The 20,763-nt window shown below is 38.6% G+C and overlaps 1 long non-coding RNA gene across 6 annotated transcripts in view; it reads left to right on the top strand.

Moving 5' to 3' along the window:
- Positions 1-2,120: 2,120 nt before the first annotated feature.
- The window catches only part of LOC308185445, a 131,372-nt gene continuing 112,729 nt past the window's right edge, over positions 2,121-20,763 (top strand). Inside the window, exons 1-3 of one of the 6 annotated variants that reach the window (XR_013943382.1) lie at positions 2,121-3,198; positions 14,709-14,818; positions 15,106-15,502. This is a non-coding gene — a long non-coding RNA (uncharacterized lncRNA). Of the gene's footprint in view, positions 3,199-6,649; positions 8,563-13,284; positions 13,728-14,708; positions 14,823-15,105; positions 15,503-20,763 lie in introns of those variants that run through there. The other 5 variants (XR_013943383.1, XR_013943387.1, XR_013943384.1 and 2 more) reach the window with 5 other exon arrangements.

Raw genomic sequence — 20,763 nt, 5'->3', positions numbered from 1 at the left:
CTCTACTGCAGGGTAAAAGGTGAAATCTCTATTCTCTCCCCTTTTTAAAGAAATTTAAATTAAGACTTCCATCACAGGTAGTGGATAATAATTTAAAAGGATTCTGAATTTAGACCACATATGCTGTCCTTTTTGGTAAATCTGTACCTTTACTGACAGATCTTTTCTTCTACGGATATTCTTCAAGTGAATTTTAATGGCAGTATAAGTTTCAAGACAACTGAGGATGTCTTCCTCAGTATCTCAGTGCCCACCTTCTATTTATCCTGGTTATCAAAAACATTTGCAAATGCTTGTATTTATTCATGTTGAGTAGTACCACTGAAGCCAGAATAAAATTAAGTAAGCATGTAAATCTCTGTAGGACAAGGTCCTTAGACTAGAGTGATTTTAAGGTTGTGTCTGTCCAGACATTTACAGACAAAGCCAGTTTGACCCCGCTGGTGCTCCCTACCAATAAGAGCTTGATTTGTTCCCAGTCTAAGATGGCCAGGCCCCATAGCCACAGCTAGATAAGAAACGAGTGCAGTGCAGTAAATCTTGGCAGCAAGACTTGATGCATTAACACAGACTTATTGGAATCTGGTGGAATCCCAATCCTAGTTGATTCAAATGTGAACAGAGAAACTTTAAAACTGCTTGCAAATGGTGGTGTAGATATACCCTTAAGCATACTGAGATTGTATTAATCCCAGTGGAGTTTTAATGCAAACTATTTGGTGATAACGATAGCACCACGAGCTTTCCTTTATATTTTTTATTAGTTGTAATTTCTTATATAAATTCTTAGAAGTTCCATTTGTATTATGGTAATCTTGAGGAAACATCTACTACTAAAATGCATATTTTGGCCCTACAGCCTGTACATCTTGACAAGCAAATAAATGCTGACTGATTAAGTTTTTACAAAGGTAAACCACTGAAGCTATCTACAGAAGCAGAGTTAAGTGTGTGTGTTTCTACAGGACATGACATTTACTTTAGGATCCATTCTTTCCATTCCTTTACTATTTTCTTACCATATATTTTTCTTTACTTAATGTTTGTGTTCTCCTATACCTTACTTCACAAAGCAATGTGTTTAGGATAAACTTGAGATTATGGAGAGAATTCAGTAAGTTGTTTCATTAATGTTGTAGGTGTACATATCAAAAATGCGTACCTTATTATAAACGTGCTCATCTGCATATTCCTTGCCCTTTTAGTATCTGTTTTATGTTTGTTTTGCTGATGTCTGTGCCTTTATAAGAGTCCACTTATAATTGACACATAGTATTTTTCAACAGCAATCTTAATAAAAATATTGTATTATTGTCCACGTGTCAGAATGTTTAGTTCAGAGATGACACAGACGATAAAATTAAACAATGTTAATTAAGCTATAGTATTGTTTCCTGCACTGTGAGAATCAGTGCTGTTATGATTTTAAAACAACTATGTGTTCTTGAATTAGAAAACTGTACATAAATGTTAACAAACTCATGAAGTAAAATGTTACCTTCATGCAGATTTTTGGTTTCTGATAGCTAAGCTACTGAAATATGTTTGCAATTTATTTGTCATCTTCTTAAACTACAACTATAAAAGGTTTTATTACCTTTTGAAAATATTAAAACTGTGCTAGAACTGAGTTATTGTGCTCTGAAGTCAAGTTACCACTAGCTGGCAATGTTATACAGCTCTTCCTTTTGCAGATTCATTGCATTATATATCATGGTTTGACTCAAGACCTTTAATTTTAAAAATAGAAAAAGAAATTGGATTTCAGCAGGACTGGACACTTCTGAATATTTCACCACTAAGGCTCCAGTGTAGATTAGCAAGAAAATAGGAAGGACAATGAACAGAAATAGTTTCTGAAGTAATAACCTCTGCTTATAGGATTTCTTTTGTTTATTCAGTTCAGTGTGTTTAGCATTAACTTTGATTTTAAATACCCTGTACTTAATTCAAACTATCTGGTGTGTTGAAAATGAAGGTTGTATAATAATTTGATTTGCCAACAGTCTCGACTATACTAGCAACACTTTAAAATCCTAGTATAAGGGTCCTTCTTTGCCTTCATTTCAAGTATCTTTTCTTCACCTCCAAATGTCTTAAAACTTTACCCATTCCTGCCTATCCCCTCTTGTTTATTGTTTTCTGTTACATCATTTCATGTTGTCTTTGACATCTAATCAAAGGAGACAAACAATGAGAGCTACTCTGAAGTTCAGGGTAATGAGGATAGGTACCACTGGCAGCACTATCTGGCTGTATTTCTATCCTCATGTACCAGATACTCCAAATCCCATTATTCACTATACTCTTTTATTACTATCAGGTCTCTTATGTGCAACTAGGTGGAGATTCATGCTTGTGTGAAGCTCAGTGGTCAGATTCTGTTGTTTCTTGGTATGAAGATGAAGGTAAGAAAATGAAACTGAGAGAAATGAGTACAAAAAATTGTTTGCAGTATTTTGTACTATGAAGTCATATGTTTTATCCCAGAAAAGGTCCATGTGGAGAATAAAAAAAGTGGGATAAAACTCTACTTTTAATTCTAAAGGAATTCTAAAAAAAAGAAATTGTGTTAATGACTGAAATATTTTATCTATAGTAATTACATGAAATATTTTGGAGATTCTTATATCTGGAAGATTTTTGGAAACTTGCTGGTTCCCATTTGTTCACTTAACAATATACTTGTACACTTTTTATTCTCGCTGCTCACTTTTCTTTCTCTAGTCATGCTCTTGTGTGGTCCCTGCAGCAACAAGTAGGAGAAAAACATAGACCTGGTGGAGAGGAAACACTTATAAGGAAAATAAGAAAATACAGCTGTAAATGATTTTACATCATTTCATAATGGGGGATATTCTGAAGTCACCAGGAGCATAAAGTACACTTACCAGAGTGAGCTGATCATATTATTTTCTGGTCCAAGTTACAGGTGCTGGCATTTAAGCCCTGTAAATGCCAATAAGAAATCTGGGTTGCAGTGGCTGAAGTCAGCTATTAAAGTGCTTCCTCTACACATGAAGAATCTACTGCTTTGAAAAAATTGTTATCTTTGGAGTGAGCGGATATGTGAACAGCACAACTGTAGCTTAGATGTAAAATGCTTTTATCTAAAAATAAAAATATAGCTTCCAGCCAGCTGTTTGCCTACTGGAGCTTGGCTCTGATTGGAATGCTAGCAAAAAGGTGGAGTTCTTGGTATGTAATTACCTACTTCTATATCTCTTAGGTTTTCATGATATTGATATCTGTCTTCTAGTCTTTAATATGAAAGCTCTTTTGATCATGTACCCTGCTTTGCTGTTCTTTTATCTTTTATCTGAAACATACTTCCTCTCTTGGGAGAAACTGTTCTCTTTAGAAAGGTTAATGAAATGTTTACTTCAGAAAACTGTTTAGACTAGGTGTCTTTCTATGCTGGATAAAGTTTCAGATTTTGGAAACCATTTTTTTGAGTGTGGTTTAGAACTAAATTAAATTTAAGGTCCATTATGACTCAGACCATTCTATGATTCAGGTGGTACTCACTGTGGATAAGGTGGGGCTCAAATTATATAAAAACTAACCAATTTTCCTTAATAAGTACTAATTATTATCGACATTTGGAAGTTTTTAGTGTGGTGATAAAAAAAACTTCTCACTAATAGAAAATAATTCTATTTATAATATAAAAAATAGTAATTTATATTAATTACAAAGATTATTCTGACACCAAGATACCTGAGGGAAAGAAAAATCCTCTCCATTTCTCAGTTGCTGGGATTTGTCTTAAAATGTTTCTGGGTGTATCCAAGAATATTGATACTAATTGTCTCAAACTGCAATAACAGTATACAAAACAGAAACACCACTTAAAATTGAACAACATCTTCCAGCTTTTTTTGACACCAGAAAAAGTCTGTCCTCATAGAACAAAGCCACATGCAGATCAGCTTTCTAACTTAGATCCTTGAAGTGACAAACTAGGTAAAAAAATGATATTACAGGCTAGAGCAGATGTATATAATCAGAAAAGGGTAAATCTATTAACCCATTGATACCTACAATCTAACTCATGCCTTCTAATTGGATTCTCTTCAGACCATTGTAGCTGCAAATAAAGGAACCAGCTGTAGGCTAGTATGTCTAATTGTCTATTACTGTTACTGTTTTGACACCAAATGTACTGCTCCACATTTCTGTGGATGTCCATCAGCACTTCTTAAAAAAATAAAAGGACAGAACTGTAACAATGGGTATCTTCTTCATTTGTTCAAGAATCTGTGGAGAATTTTTAATCTGATCATAATCAAAATCACAGAGAGAATTCTTCTATAGCTGCCATTTTCAAAGGAATACACCCTATCAGCCTGGTTCTATGTCCACAATATTTTTGTATTCAGTCAGTCCTCTTTATTAACTACATTGTTGTTATTATTATTTTTATTAATTATTATTAATACTATTACTTATCACCGTCATCATTATTATTAAATTCATGGCAGAGGTTGTTTTAGAAAAGCCAGAAAATGGTAGAATAAAAATAGAAAACAAAAGTTCGTGTTGGTGTTTACCTCTAGCCCCTGTCATCTTGCTTGCTGAAACAAGAATTAAAAAAAGATGCAAAAATCACTTTAACGCTAGCTTGCTGGATTTTAATGTGCTGTGCAGCTCTATAACTAGCTGGAAGACTGCTTTCCAGCAGAAACCATGCCATTTGCACATTTGCTTTATTGAGATACAGACTTCACCAATAGTCAGAGTTTATGTAAGCAAACTGGTTCAAATGTAGAAAATTATGTGGTGGTTGTCATTTCTGTGAAATATAATTTGTTCAAATGGTCTTGTCATTTCCATACTCTGCTTGACTGCACCCGATCACTTTCTCAGTAGTAAAGATTTTAGTAATATAAAATCTTACTTTGAATTTTTCCATGCAGTTAAAGTTTCTGTGCGGTTAAACAATTTGCTGTACCTGGGAAGGAGAAAAGATTATTTTTCTGGTTTGTTTGAGGAAAAAATGTAAAAACAGGAAAGTGTAATTTTCTTGGCTTGAGGTAGAAAACTTATCAGCTAATAAGCTACTGGATTTTTAAATGGTATTTTCAGATACGATTACCTAGTTTATATTTTGTTTGGTTTTGATCCATTCAGCATCTGCAATTAAAAAGTATTTCTTTCATGCTTGTGCATTCCCATCCTTATATTTTGCTTCTCACTTGCAGCTAAGCATTCTGTGCAGTATGTGAATTTTTTCATTACTCAATACAATGAGTCAGATTGTTTTGTAAAGGTCAAGAGTTGTATCATGATGACAGTGTTGTTTTGAGAATAGCTGATTCATTCTTTTCTTAACAAGCCTAATTCCACAAAAAACAAGTCTGCAAAGTACTGGGTCTATCTCTTTTTTTTTTTTTTTTTTTTTTTTTTCCCATTATCTTTCCACTGTTATCTGTGAGATTTGAACAAGATATTAAATAATTAGAATGTAAACCATCATTTTAATATCACCTGTGAAGTACATCATGACACTGCATCAGATTAGTACTGACACCTTTGATTGTGTTCCCCTAGTTATTTAAACTAAAGTATAGAATAATCAGAGATTTATATGTAGAAAAGCAGAAGATAGGCTACTTTTTTATTTGGCTCTAGAGAATCTTTTTTTCTTGGAATATTGGATTATTTTTACTGTCAAAAATTCAAGTTAGAAGTTGATATGTCTAAGAAGGTTCAGACAGGAGCCGTGAAAGTGAAGAGTTTCCTCTCTTCACTGGAAGGTAAGAGACTACAGGGAAGACTCAGCTCATCAAACAGAAAGGGAAGGAATTATAATTTACAAGCATCTGCAGAGGGACAGAAATCTGCTAATAAATATGTGAGAAGTATAGACTGAATTATACAAGATGAACCAAAGTTTGGAAATTGAAACTAGACAAATTCAGATTTGAAATAAAGACTTTTACTATAGGCTGGGAACTAATGTAACAGCACAGTAGGTGTTACGGTGGATTTTCAGTTCAATTTATCTGAGATTGTTTTTTCATGGTCTTTAATTTAAGCGAGTATTTAGGCTTATGGTCCGCAGTAAGATGTAGAAGGTCAGAACACTGTAGTAGGTTTATGGTTCTTCCCTCTGCCCTTCTAGTCCATAAAATTTCAGATGAATAAAACCACTGTTCTCCTCAGAGAGAAGATTTAATATGCCATTACCTTCTGAATTTTTGCTAAAATATCACTTACTTGGTGTTAAATTTAAAAGAGCTGATATTTTTGCACTTTCACAAATACATTTCCACATAGCGTGATATACAGAATAAAGAAAAGAGCCTACAATCTGTTTTGTGTGGGGACAGGATGTATTTTACTGGGTCATGTTATCTTTTTTTTTGCAGCTTAATTAGAAAGTCTGTGTCAGCAGATTGAGAGTGTAGAGGGCAAACCATATGAACCCAGGAGAACTTTTTTCATTATTAAAAGTAAGGGTCTGGTTTTTTTCAGCACCTTTGCTATTGTCAACTCTGAATTATGATGAAAGAATGAGCAACGACCTGCCCCCTGGGGCTCTGCAGCACACACGAAAAAGCTCTCTTGAAACTGTTCCCATCTGGTGCAGTGGAAGCAAAGAGCAACATATTTTCTCTTAGGCAATGTTTTGGCTAAACTGATGTGTCCTGCATGAAGGGCTGTGGCAGCTTCTATGTGGAGTTTTCCTTCCATGAAATCCCCAAAGGCTACAAAATTGCTGACTACATAAACTCCTCCAAAATGATCTAAATCTGGTCACTGGGCTGGATTCTGTGGTAAAGCCATCCTATTTTAGGAAATGATTTCCTTGTATAACATAAAGAAACTGTTAATGAAGCATCAGTTTAATTGTAGCTTTTCTGTTGTGACAAGCAAAATTGGAGGATCTGTGCTTCTTGAGAGCCCTGAGGTAAAATTCTGAAAACACAAGGTGGGAGAGTTCTCAAAGGTTTTTCACAAAGGTAGGGTAAAGATGTATTTCTATGTTGTAATGATGAGGAGGGTAAAAATCTCGATTTCCTTCAGTGCATGTTGACTTTGTTGACAACCTTTTTTTGAAGGTATGGAAGGATTAGAGACATTTCCTGCAGTTATTTCAGGGTTATTACTTGTGGAAATTGAATTTCCAAACAACCATTCTGTGGAAGTCAATGATGAAGACAGGATTAGTTTATCTGGGAACAACTGGGGAGGTATTCTGTACTTTTGATGATGCCAGTTAACTTTGTAATTGGGAAACACTGGAAGAAATGAATTTGATGCTTACAAAATACCTGCTACTCTTCATGGCCTGTTTTCAAAAGCAGATTCTGTACTGGGCTTGGAAAAATGCAGGCATATATTCACAATTGAGATTACATGCAAGAGATCACATCTGCCTAATTATTTGCTTAAGTTTAAAGTTTGCACAAACAATATTTCTATTGAACTCATGCTCTCAGAGTCAGTAACTTGGGTGAAAGTATGAATATGTTAGGACTCTTGTCTGTCAGTGTACATCTTTAACTGTTCTAAATGAAAGCTTTATATTGTTCCTTCCAGTGCAAGAGATGTACTAAAAGAAAAGCAAGGTGAAATTCATCTTGAGATGGACGAAAGAGTAAACAACTTAAATTTTGTGCATATTGATGCATTATTATTATTATTGTTATTATTATTATTATTATTTTTAATGTTGGTAGAGGGAAAGTTAATTCCATATCTATAACACACTATATTTTGACATTTTATATGGGGGTTATGTGGCCAGATTTTGGAGGGAGGGCGCTGCAGGGGTGGCTTCTGTGAGAAGAACCCAGCAGCTGCCCCATGTTAGATTAGGGCTAGTTCCAGATGACTCCAAAGGGACCCTGCCACTGGTCAGACACGTGCCAATAAGAGATGTTGTTTGTACCTCTGTGAGAGCAGATTTAAGAAAGGGGAAAAAACTGCTGTGCAAAAGCAGCTGGGAGAGCGAGGAGTGAGAAGCAGCCCTGCAGACCCTCAGGTCAGTGCAGAAGGAGGGCAGGAGGTGCTCCAGGCACACAGCAGCAGTTCCCCTACAGCCTGTGGAGATGTCTCTGGTGGAGCAGGCTGTCCCCCTGCAGCCCATGGGTCCCACACGGAGCAGATCTCCACGCTGCAGCCCCCCCGTGGAGGAGCCCCCGGTGGAGCAGGTGGATGTGGCCTGGAGGAGGCTGCGGCCCATGGAGAGCCCCCGCAGGAGCAGGCCCCGGGCCGGAGCTGCAGCCCGTGGAGAGGAGCCCACGCAGGAGCAGGGGGTCTGGGGGGAGCTGCCGCCCACCCGTGGGGGACCCGTGCTGGAGCAGTTTGCTCCTGGGGGATGGATGGACCCCGTGGTACGGAGCCGTGTGGGAGCAGGTCTTGAAGAGCTGCTGCCTGCGGGCAGCCCCCGCAGGCTCAGTTCGGGCAGGACGGCATCCCGTGGGAGGGACCCCGCGGGGAGCAGGGGCAGGGAGGGACCGTGAGGGAGCGGCGGAGACTGAAGAGCCGTCAGGGACTGACCGCAGCCCCCATTCCCCGTTCCCCTGTGCAGCTCAGAGGGAGGAGGTAGAAGTAGGTGGATGGGGGGAGGGTGCTTTTAATTTTGTTTATTTTGTTTGTTTGTTTCTTGCTGTTCTAGCTTGTTAGTAATAGGTAATAAATTTCTCTAATCATGCAATGCTGAGTCTGTTTTGCCCATGACGATAATTGTTGAGTCATCTCTATGTCCTTATCTCAGCTCTTGAGCCCTTTTCATCATATTTTCTTCCACTTTCCCTTTGAAGAGGGGGAGTAAGAGAATGGTTTTGGTGGAGCTCAGCTTCCAAGCTGGGTAAAACCACCATACATGTCTATGGGAAAATAGCTTTAGAAAATGCCGGTTAGTGCATTCATCCTGTAGTCCCAAAGTGGACAACAGTCCCTTATGTAATTTCACTGAAATCATCAATAATTCGGTCATTGTAATCAATTATTTTAAAGGCATTTTACACAGAATTATATTATCCCTTGGTTCCTAGTCATTTCCTCTTTTAGACAGAGGAAAATATCCTTTTCTTCCTTCAAGCTGTGTTCAGACAAGAAAGAATTTCTGTCAAATTTAAAATTGCACTTCTAGAAAATTGTGAGCAATAATCTATAGGGTAGATTTCCTCGTAGTATATCCCACTGTTTGTGAGAGATTGTTGCCAGTCCTTAGGAACAGCTGCAAGGTAACTCTTTCTGCCTACATTAAAGCCTGGTTCGTTCAACCTGAGCATTATCAAGTATCAGGAAAAATTAATTATTCTTGGAATCTCTGAAAATATATGAGGCAAGGTGGCTGAAAACACAATAAAATGGAAGGAAATTCTCTCTGCTCTCTAAGAATAAATATTCAATCTATTGTGCTTATTGTTGTGGGGAGAATGTTCTCATTAAGACCATAAAATTGCTAGCCACTGAAATGGGTATGTACTATTTTCTACATCTGGTTTCCAAATTAAAATTTCCTGTAAGACATTTTTTGTATAGTCTTTACACGACTGCATAAAGATACACAGAAAAGCAAAAATCATGTTTGTTTCCTATGTGTATTGAAAAAAATGTAACTGAGCTGACACTAAGAATGAGTTGGAGATTTCTGAGATTTTTCCAGGTCTAAATACACTGTCTTCCAAAGTGACCAATGAACCATACATGCTCATTTGCAAGAGTATAAGCTATGATTCTTTATTGTCTGTTTTATTCTTGAACAAGAGAGAATATACCTGTGAATAAATCTCACACCAAACCATCAATCTGCAGTGTTTCCCAGACTGCATTTTTTTTTTTTGTTGATTATTTTGTGTCTGATTTCTAGAGGAATAAGGTGTTACAGTAGCTGTGAGAAACATCAAAACTAGTGTGATGTGTCAAATTCACTGCTTTGAGTGAATTTGATGGTGTGTGTGTGTGCATATATAAATATATATATATTCTGAGAACACATACAAATCTAGAGGAATATTTTCTTATTTTCTAGAGAACAATCATCCAAGCTTCTCAAAAATTTAAGACAAAAGTGAATTTTGATTAGCCTGCTCTTTCTATGGTCATGGCTTTGGAGGGGAACTGGATCTGCTTTTGGAAGTAAGAGAAACCTTGCATTTTAGGCTTATTGTTGCTATTGTTTTGGAGCTATTGGAGAGTGGGAGTCCAAATGGTTTCTTCACTGGCTGCAAGTGGCCAGCCTCCACAGCTGCATCCCAACTTTGCCCTCCAGCACCCCAGTGGCATCCAGACTGGCTTCCCCAAACAGGGAGGCCACAACTGTTTAGCTGTCTGGAGAGACCTGCTGCTAGCAGCTCTTAACTTTGTCTACGGCCAGAGCCTTCTCTGTTATCTGTAATGTGTGGGTGGATCCTTCCTGTAAATTCCAATTCTGGTAGGTAAGGAAGAGTTTGAGGAAAGCACTCAGCATTTTTCTATCATCAGAAAGAGAAGTATGAGGTAAGGTTTAATTATTAACACCCTTATTTATTACTAGTTAGAAAATCTAAGTGATTTCTAATTATCATTTTAATTTTAAGCATAAGGAAATATGCATTTATTTTTTATTTTTATTTATTTTTATTTTCTATTTTTATTTTTTTTCTCTCTCTTGGGAATATTTTTGTAGCATATTTCTCTTTACTTGGAAATTTCATTGTTTCTCATGGGTCTCACATCAGCTTTATGGGAGGCAGTACTTTAAAGAGCTAAAACTTCACAATAAATAAAGCAGAGCTACTTTTCCACAAGAAGTAAGACTGAAAATTGAAAACAAAATAGAAATATTCTCATTTATGCTGCATAATAAATGCCCATTTGTGGTGGTTTTACCCTTCTACACAGCTGAACTCCACCAGAACTGCTCTCTCACTCCCCCTCCCCAAAGGAAAAGGGAAAAAGAATATGAAGAAAAGGACTCAAGGGCTGAGATAAGGACAGAAGGTCACTCAGCTATTATCATCAGGGGTAAAAGAGACAGCATACGGAGATTAACATAATTTATTGTCTATTCCTACCAGACTAGAACAGTGAGAAACTAAAAGCAAACTAAAAACACCTTCTGCCAACCCACCCTCTTCATTTTTTTTTCTTTTTTTTTTTTTTTTTCGAGTGGTGCAGGGGAATGGGGAATGGGGGCTCTAGTCAGTCCCTGATGCTTTGTATCCGCCGCTCCTTCAGGGTCACTCCCTGCCCCTGCTCCCCGTGGGGTCCCTCCCACGGGATGCCGTCCTTCCCGAACTGAGCCTGCGGGGGCTGCCCACAGGCAGCAGCTCTTCAAGACCTGCTCCCACACGGCTCCGTACCACGGGGTCCATCCATCCCCCAGGAGCAAACTGCTCCAGCACGGGTCCCCCACGGGTGGGCGGCAGCTCCCCCCAGGCCCCCTGCTCCTGCGTGGGCTCCTCTCCACGGGCTGCAGCTCCGGCCCGGGGCCTGCTCCTGCGGGGGCTCTCCACGGGCCGCAGCCTCCTCCAGGCCACATCCACCTGCTCCACCGGGGGCTCCTCCACGGGGGGGCTGCAGCGTGGAGATCTGCTCCGTGTGGGACCCATGGGCTGCAGGGGGACAGCCTGCTCCACCAGGGGCCTCTCCCTGCACAGGCCGCAGGGGAACTGCTGCTGCCTGCCTGGAGCACCTCCTGCCCTCCTTCTGCACTGACCTGAGGGTCTGCAGGGCTGCTTCTCACTCCTCGCTCTCCCAGCTGCTGTTGTGCAGCAGTTTTTTCCCCTTTCTTCAATCTGCTCTCCCAGAGGCCCAACCAGTGTTTCTCACTGACTTGGCTCTGGCCAGCGGAATGTCCCTTTTGGAGCCAACTGGAGCTGGCTCTGATCTGACATGGGGCAGCTGCTGGGCTCTGCTCACAGAAGCCACCCCTGTAGCTCTCCTGCTACCAAACCCTTGCATATAAACCTAATACACCATTCAACTTCATATCTTGGAACTGCGCATTGAAGAGACTATTGAATAAGCCATTCAATCAAAAGTAAAATGGTACTGTCTTGCTCCAGTTTCTTTTCTTTTTGTGGCCAGAATTGCCCATAAGATTTGGAAACTGATGCCTTTCAGCTGGTATTAACTTTCTAGAAACTGTCTTGAAATAGCCTACTTAAAAGACACTGAAACCTGAAAAGTTAAATCATAGATTGATAGAATAATGGTTTATTTTGGAAGAGATCCTTAAGGACCATCTAATCCGCGCCACCCCCCCCCCCCCCCCGCCACAGCTCAAGGTACTCAAAGTCACATCCAGTTCAGCTTTGAATGTTTTCAATGATGGAGCAATTACATTTTTTCTGGGCTAATACTTGTATTGATAGTGTCAATTCCAGCATAATGACATGTTTCCTCCTCATGTCTGTTTTGAGTTGTTTGAACCCTGCTAAATCTCCTTCTCTTGGCTTTCAAATTTCTTTTTAATGTTTTTATTTATTTATTTATTTATTTTTATTTTTTTTCAAATGTGGTTTTATACTTGGAAAAGATACTAAATAAAGAGCCTGAAGAACACTTGAGGGAATGGGCATGGACCATTTGTAAGGAAGTCATTTGCACTTCACCAGTGTGTGTAAGAAGTTTAGATAATTAACTTGTTTCTATGGTTTTGCCCCTAATCAGGAAAAGAATTGCAAGAATACCTTTTTGGTTCTGCTCTTTGGCTGTGGGGGTCTAATATCACAGGGGCTGTTATTTCTTAGCATGACTTTCCAAAATCAGTGTGAAATACCAAATATAAGTTTCTCTCTAAATTGAAAGCTTCACACAGTTATATTTAGTAAGGGAATACAGGGACTCATTCCCAGAGGTCTCTTCCATATTTCTTTAGCTCTCTAAGAAGAAGCAATCAGCAATGCCCAAGTATGTCTGCAAGGCATTTAAGAGAGAAGAATCTCTGCATTTTTGACCCCGCCTTTTAAGTGGAAAATAGACAAGATAGAATTGCTTTAAGGGAATCAGAGAAGACTATGCTGGATCTCTGTCTGTCTCTGTCTCTGTCTCTGTCTTTCTTTCTATTTTCACTTCAAGTCAACTCCTTTTCTCATCCTGCATCAGTTAGGGGTATTTTTTTGATGAAGTGCATTTTCACAAGACTATAGCAGGTGTGACTAAACTTTCAGAAAGTTAGTTCAGTTTGCAGGGTGTAGTTCTTTTTTTTTTTTTTTTTTTTTTTTTTTTAACAAAATCATTAAAAAAGCAATACTCAGGGAAGCTTACTTCAAATACAGGGCTCAAATTCAAATCCCAACTGAACCGAATACCTATATATAGAAAGTGAAATGACTCTACTGAGAAGATATTAAAAGAAACTCACTCCAGGATAGAAAAATGTGAGGGAGTGATAATGCTAGGCTTCAGTGAGAGTGTCCTAAAAGCCACATGATTGCTCTGACTGACGGCATGTGGGATATTGTTTATTTTTCAGGAATGTATTCGAAAAGTCTCTTTATTTCACTGCTGGACAAAGCAGCGTCTAGCTTTTGAAATCACACCATTTGGGGTGGGTGGGTGGATGGATGGCTGCCTGAGAAATCATTTCCCAGAAATCTTCTTGATATTTTTGGAATTTGGAAAGAAGAATCTTTTTCCCAGCGTAAGAAATGATCAACTCTCTATCACACTGTACAACACAAACAGCTCTGTACTTGGAAGGACTGAAACATTTGAACAGTTCTTTTTCTCTCTCTCTCTAAATTGAGAAGGACTTTCAGAAATCTGCAGAACAATTGCAGGTATAGTCTTCCATTCCTTGGTGATTTGTAAATTAAGCTGTGATTTTTAGTCTTTGGGCAAATTGAGTTTCAAACCATTTCTTTGTTTCCATTGTGGGGGATGGAAAGGATGGGGCCTTGGCCAACCTGATCTAGTGGATGGCATTGCTGCCTATGTCAGGGGGGCTGGACTTGGATGATCTTCCAATCAAACCATTCTATGATGTTATAATCATTTTATACATGAATGTTAATGATCTTATGTCTCTTTTTGGGGTTTGGCTCCTTCTGGCCATTAGACTACTAAGATAACTGAATACCCAGCCAAGTCTTTGTTATGCACTACATTCACTTATTTTGCTGGAATATTGTTTTCTCCATCTTCATATTGTGCATGAAACAACACCATTAATCAGCTGACAGCTGAATCTCTTCACTCTCCTCTCTGTGTCCAGCTATCACCCATGATTTTAACTATCACTTTTTATTTTTATTTTTTTTTGGTGTGTGCGTTTGTGTGTGTGTGTGTATTTTGCTGAAGCTTAGCAGAAATGCAAAAACGTATACTGCAGAATATGTTGCTATAGTCCAGTATAAAAACAATTTTATTGTACCCACTATCCACAGATTGAGAAACCAGCTTACCAATGCTTCAGCAGTAGTGACTGCAGCTCACAATACTTATTACTGATAGGTGGGGTCAGAAATGCTTCTGGCGTTATTCCCACACTTATTCTTAATCTGGAACTGTGATAGTGCACAGAAGACGAATACAGATTTAATACAACCTTAAAAGCTTATAAATTCAATTATTTACTATAGCCTGAATACTTGGAGTTACATACTATCAGCGGGGTTTATACAGTCAGCCAAAGTTATGCACATACAAATAATGTATTTACCTTCTGCACATGAAAACATGCATAAGCACAAGTTTGGAAATCTGAAGTGGTCCAAATTGAGCAGGATTGTCTTGAATAATTCAGGTTATTTTATTTGCAGTGAATTTACTACTGTCTCTCTGCTTGGGAGATTTGCCAGCTGCAAAGGAAATAAGAAATACTCTATAAACTCCAGTTTGGGGATGGGGCATCGAGAGGGCTAACTCATCAGTATGTAAGCAATTCAAACTAATAAATACTGCAGGCTCTCTAGGCAATATGAAACAATAAAGACAAATGCTATAAACTGACCCTAGAAACCATACCAAACATTTTTTTGCTTTAAGACTGAAACACTTTGCTATTGTCCCATAGAATGTTTATCATCTTTTATGGAACCTAGAAAGTGAACATTATTTCTCTCCTAGTCCATAAAAGTCTTGAAATCTGTGATGTTAGCCATTTTACACTGAGATAAAACCTTAAAATCTTTTTTTTTTTTTTTTTTTTCCCTGCAGAAAAACACAAGGAAATATCTCTGCAAGAGAGTGCTTATGTAACATATGAGAAACCCACCTTTTATTCTTCTCTGCCTGAGTCAGGCCAGGAATTCATACTTTGTACTGCCAACCCCACGTAAATGCTCAGACCACCAATCTGTTCTGGATTCTCATGGTCCAGCTATGACTATTTAATCCATCTTAGATCTGGGACATACTTCCCAGTCACTTCTGATTTACAGCCTGCAAAATTTGAGTTTTCCTATGAAAAGGCAGTTAAAAAAATCCCCACCAGCTCCATCTTCGACTGTGATGATATTTCAACAAAGAACTTACATGTGTGCAAAATTTAAACCTGAGCAGCTCTGAAGTTTTACAATTCATGAGGAATATTCTACTGTCATGTATAATTCAGGTACTGCAGAATGTATTATATACACTTCACAAACAATATAGGTTATTATATATACTTGTGTCTGTGTGCTAAAAATGAGAAACTGGGATCACCTGTGCTGGTGGAGTTCTGTCAGAAACTCTGCCAGGGAAATATATGGAGGGAAGAAAGGGTGAGCACTGTCAGGGGACTGCTCATGAGAGGTGGCTCTAAGGTGATCTTTCGTCCTATTATCAGAACAAATGTTACAGTCAAAACCAATGCTGAACATTAAATTACTTTTCTGTAAAACACAATTTTTGCTTATCCATGAAAAATGTGGTAATTATTCTTTGGGTTTGGAGATTTTGGATTTGGAGCTACCGAAGTTTAATTTTGTAATTTGTTAGCTGGCACGTTAAGGGAGTAATGACCGGTTTGTCATTACGATAGCAACTGGGTTTAGTAGTGTCATGGGAAAACTGGTTGCCAGGGGGTGGGCAGAGGAGTGCAAAGCTGTCCAGTTAGTGGCCTGCAATTACCACCTGAGGACTGGGCAGGTGCTGGATTGCTGGCTTCATCCTGGCGATGTTGCTGTGGCTGGAGGCATGTATATACGTATACACATATATACATATGTATATAATATATTATTTTTAAAGGCTTGGTGTTTGAAACAGGATAAAAGGTCAGATTAACTCACTTGTTGGTTTGTTCTCTTCCTGATTCCCCTAATGAAATGTTCTGAGAAAGGAAAGCGAAATGTTTGGTGATCTATAAGACTATTCTGTAATAACCTCACAGAAGGACAATGTATTGGGCCAGGTTTCTCACATCAGCAGCAGATGACATAGAATATATCTGTGGAGGAGTACTAGCTTTTCTTAATATTATGGAAACCAAGAGTAGGTTTATTAGTTACTGCAACAAGCTGTCTTGACAAGGTGGCAATTCTGCCTTTTCTTGGCATGGTTTGTCAAAACAGGTCTTGGAGACAAGCATTTGCCTACTCAAGTTAAGTGTTGGTGTCAACACTGACAAGTGTGCTGATGCAGTGGCTGTTTATGCCAGGGATGACTTTGGCCTTTAAGCTCTGTCATACCTGCCTGTTGACTTGAAGAAAAAAATTGGACAGGGCTGGAAAATGTGTTGTGGGAGGAGTATATATTCTGACTTATCATGGAAGTGGAAAAAATCTATGCAGAATCTCTCTGTTAGGTAAAATAAGACAGAAAACTGAAATCCAGTCCTGAGAAATAGTCAAAACCTTTCAATTTTGGATGCTAAATAAATGTAGAAACTTTTACTGTTCTCATTTTTTTTTTTCCTTGCCAAAATGATGTTCTTCTAAGGGGGATTTGACCATTGCAGACACAAGAAAAAATAATCAGGTGCAAACTGTCTGATGCTGAGATCCTTTTTATGCAGATATTTTTTTTGTGCATTTAAAGCAGGCCATATATGTAGAAGATATCGAAGTAAATAAAAGCAAAGAACAATTCTATTCTGAAAAGTGACAGTACCCAGCATTTCTTGTTTCTCCCTGATTTCCATATCTAACACTTTCAATTTACAAGTAAAAAGATGTGGATTTATTTTCCTCCAGGACAGCAGTACATGTTTGTCCTGGATACTGAGTTACTTTCTTTGTAACCTACCTATCACTGCTACTTATATCCTGCCAGCAATATAAGTAACAGCAATGGCATTAGAACTCAATTATTCCACTGTAGCTGGGATCTTCATTATACTCTTAATGTACATATGTTCAGCCCTTTACTGAGCATGCAAGTGTCATTCACTGGATTTAGTAATGCTCAGAGAGAAATATTTGCCAATCCATATATCTAGGCTGACTCTGTGGGGCCTGATGAAATGAAATGTTGGTTGCCAAAGTCAGTACATGCAATCAGCTACAATAATATGTAATGTAGCTGTTTTTTTCAACCTATTCCCCAATACTTGAAATGTAAATTAGATCTGTTCTGGAGGATTGAAACACCTCCCCCCCCCCCCCCCCCAATTATTTTAGTTTTCCTGGCAAGCTGCTGAAGTCTCACATCCTAAATTATCAGTTTTTAAGGGTTTGGTTGTCTTTGTGCAGCTTTGCTGCGAGGTAGTGGTAGAGGCCTGGTGGATGTGATCACACATTTACTTCCTGCCTTTTATGCCCAGCTGGCGCTGGCAGTGTGTGTTGCACGGCTGTCTGAACTCTTTCCGTTATGTAAAGGAGAGGCATTTAACAGCTGAACTTCTGTTGCACTATCTCATGTTTGAGTGCCTTGCATTCGTTGCAGGGAGAAATTGGACAGAGGCATTTAAACTGTTTGCATGTTTCTTCGTGTTCTCATTTTCTGCCTCAAATATTTTTTTCTTGCCAAATGCCCTTCTCAGTAATTGCTTCCAAACCCTGGAGTACAGCTCTTTAGACCTGGTTTACTATCCCCATAGCTATCTGACAAATTGTCCTACTGTACAGTTCCTGTTCTTTCTCCCACAGTCAATCTGCATTTACACCCAAGAAAAATGTCTCTGGTCAGAAAATTCACAATACCTCACATTCTCATAATGGGATGTAGATCCTTTTTTTCCTGGAAGTTTTTATTTATTTATTTATTTATTTTTAACATGGTGTATGGAATAGGGTCACTGCTATGTAATCTTTGATTTGTTTCTCATATAGAATGAAATTTGTCATTGAAGGTTTTGCATATTCTTCTTCACTGTTTTTCTAGGCATGCTAAATCTAAACTATTGTTCTCTGGACAAAAATGGGAAAGCCACTGAGTGTTTACTGTTGTGAAATTCCTGCTCTGATGTGTGAGCAGGTGTATGCCTGAATCCCCAATCTGCAGTTTTAACTAAGTAATTTGGACAATAACCTCACATAGAATTTGCTCATTTCTACCTTGAACTCATTATGATATAAACTGAAATGTACTTCTCCACAGGATGTTCCTAAAAAGCCTGATTCTAAATCTGTACCTCATCATAGAGGATCTGTAAACACCAGTGTTGCTCAATATTTTGCATATGAACAACTATATAAATCAAGTTATCACCTTTATTAAATTTGGATTAAAGGTTAATTACAGCTATTTTAGAAAAGCTGAATGTAGCTGTTCGAATTGGGCAGAAGTACACAAAATTACTGTCTGCTCTGGTATTTACCCTTCCTTGCTTGAATTTGAGATCAAATTCTTAAATATTATGCTGAAATGTATTTGATATACAAATATTTTCTAATTAAAAATGTTCAGATATTAAATGAATTATTGAAGTATTATGACACTGATGTGAAGATCATTCAATCTTTACATGTTATTCAGGCACAGTTCACAATTGCTGGGCAAGTCTTCTTATGGTAGACTGTTCCAGCAGCTTGTGTATGTATTTGGGACTGTCAGGCTTAGTTTGTATAGTAACAGAATTCTCTAGCAAAACCTGGAGAGTTTGATGCCAAAGCAGAGAATTCATTGCATCCAGCAATCTGAGCAAAGAGCTGTCTTATCTAAGCAGTACAGAATGACAAAGAAAAGAAGAATAAAACTGTGACTCCTGTTCTCCACAGATAATTAGATGGTTAAACCTAAAATAGAAGGAAACATCTAACATTATTCAGTTGTAAACCCTCTCCTAATGCTGGGGTTGACCCTAAAAATGAGAAAAAATAAATACGAAGACCCTCTCAATTAATTAGTGATTCCTCACAATGAAAGTGACCCTCTCAATGGGGTCATATGTTAAAATTTCTTTATTGTTTGATTTGGAGTAGAGAACTAATCCAATGCACTGCTACTAGGTACTCTGGATTTTGTGTTTTTCTCCTGAGAAGTTACTCCATTTCTTATAAATATATTAGGGAGCTGGATTCTTATGGCTAGCTTGGTGAGTGCACTAAAAATGGATTCTCTCTTCTATTTCTGCCTACAACTTATCCAGGGAGGGATTATCTCATTATCTATTAAAAGTGCAATGGTCTCAGTTGGAGAAATAGAAAAACACTAATTCCATGAAACTGTAATTCAGGCACTGTCCAAGAATGTGAAGATTTATACAAGATCCTGACTCAAATCAGGCTGACTGAAGCATCAGATTCATGATCTGATCTATTGGAGAGTATTTCTTTCCAAAAGTCTTGCCAATTACTGCCTTTTGCACAAGACAATTTTAATAAGTAAAGTTATTAAAAATGTATAGCAGGTGATTCTTCTTGATTTTAGAGACATAATATGATATTTTTTCTTTTTTTTTTTTCTTTTTTTTCCTTCTCCCTTCTTCTCCCTTCTTTCTCCCTTCTTCTTTCTCCCTTCTTCTTTCTCCCTTCTTCTTTCTCCCTTCTTCTTTCTCCCTTCTTCTTTCTCCCTTTCCTTTTCCCTTCTTCTCCCTTTCCCTTCTTCTCCCTTTCCCTTCTTCTCCCTTTCCCTTCTTCTCCCTTTCCCTTCTTCTCCCTTTCCCTTTCCCTTCTTCTCCCTTTCCCTTTCCCTTCTTCTCCCTTTCCCTTTCCCTTCTTCTCCCTTTCCCTTTCCCTTCTTCTCCCTTTCCCTTTCCCTTCTTCTCCCTTTCCCTTTCCCTTCTTCTCCCTTTCCCTTTCCCTTCTTCTCCCTTTCCCTTTCCCTTCTTCTCCCTTTCCCTTTCCCTTCTTCTCCCTTTCCCTTTCCCTTCTTCTCCCTTTCCCTTTCCCTTCTTCTCCCTTTCCCTTTCCCTTCTTCTCCCTTTCCCTTTCCCTTCTTCTCCCTCTCCCTTTCCCTTCTTCTCCCTCTCCCTTTCCCTTCTTCTCCCTTTCCCTTTCCCTTCTTCTCCCTTTCCCTTTCCCTTCTTCTCCCTTTCCCTTTCCCTTCTTCTCCCTTTCCCTTTCCCTTCTTCTCCCTTTCCCTTTCCCTTCTTCTCCCTTTCCCTTTCCCTTCTTCTCCCTTTCCCTTTCCCTTCTTCTCCCTTTCCCTTTCCCTTCTTCTCCCTTTCCCTTTCCCTTCTTCTCCCTTTCCCTTTCCCTTCTTCTCCCTTTCCCTTTCCCTTCTTCTCCCTTTCCCTTTCCCTTTCCCTTTCCCTTTCCCTTTCCCTTTCCCTTTCCCTTTCCCTTTCCCTTTCCCTTTCCCTTTCCCTTTCCCTTTCCCTTTCCCTTTCCCTTTCCCTTTCCCTTTCCCTTTCCCTTTCCCTTTCCCTTTCCCTTTCCCTTTCCCTTTCCCTTTCCCTTTCCCTTTCCTTTTTTTTTTTTCTTTTTTTCTTTTTCCTTTTTTTCCCCCAGTTTCCCTTAGGAGATCTACATCTCTAGATACCAGAATATCTTTAAAATAGATGAACTT

This window comes from Anser brachyrhynchus (genome assembly GCF_964034855.1).
Source record: "Anser brachyrhynchus genome assembly, chromosome: Z".
Taxonomy (NCBI): Eukaryota; Metazoa; Chordata; class Aves; order Anseriformes; family Anatidae; genus Anser; species Anser brachyrhynchus.
The sequence above is the reverse complement of the archived record's forward strand: the minus strand, read 5'-3'. Positions and strand labels throughout refer to the sequence as shown.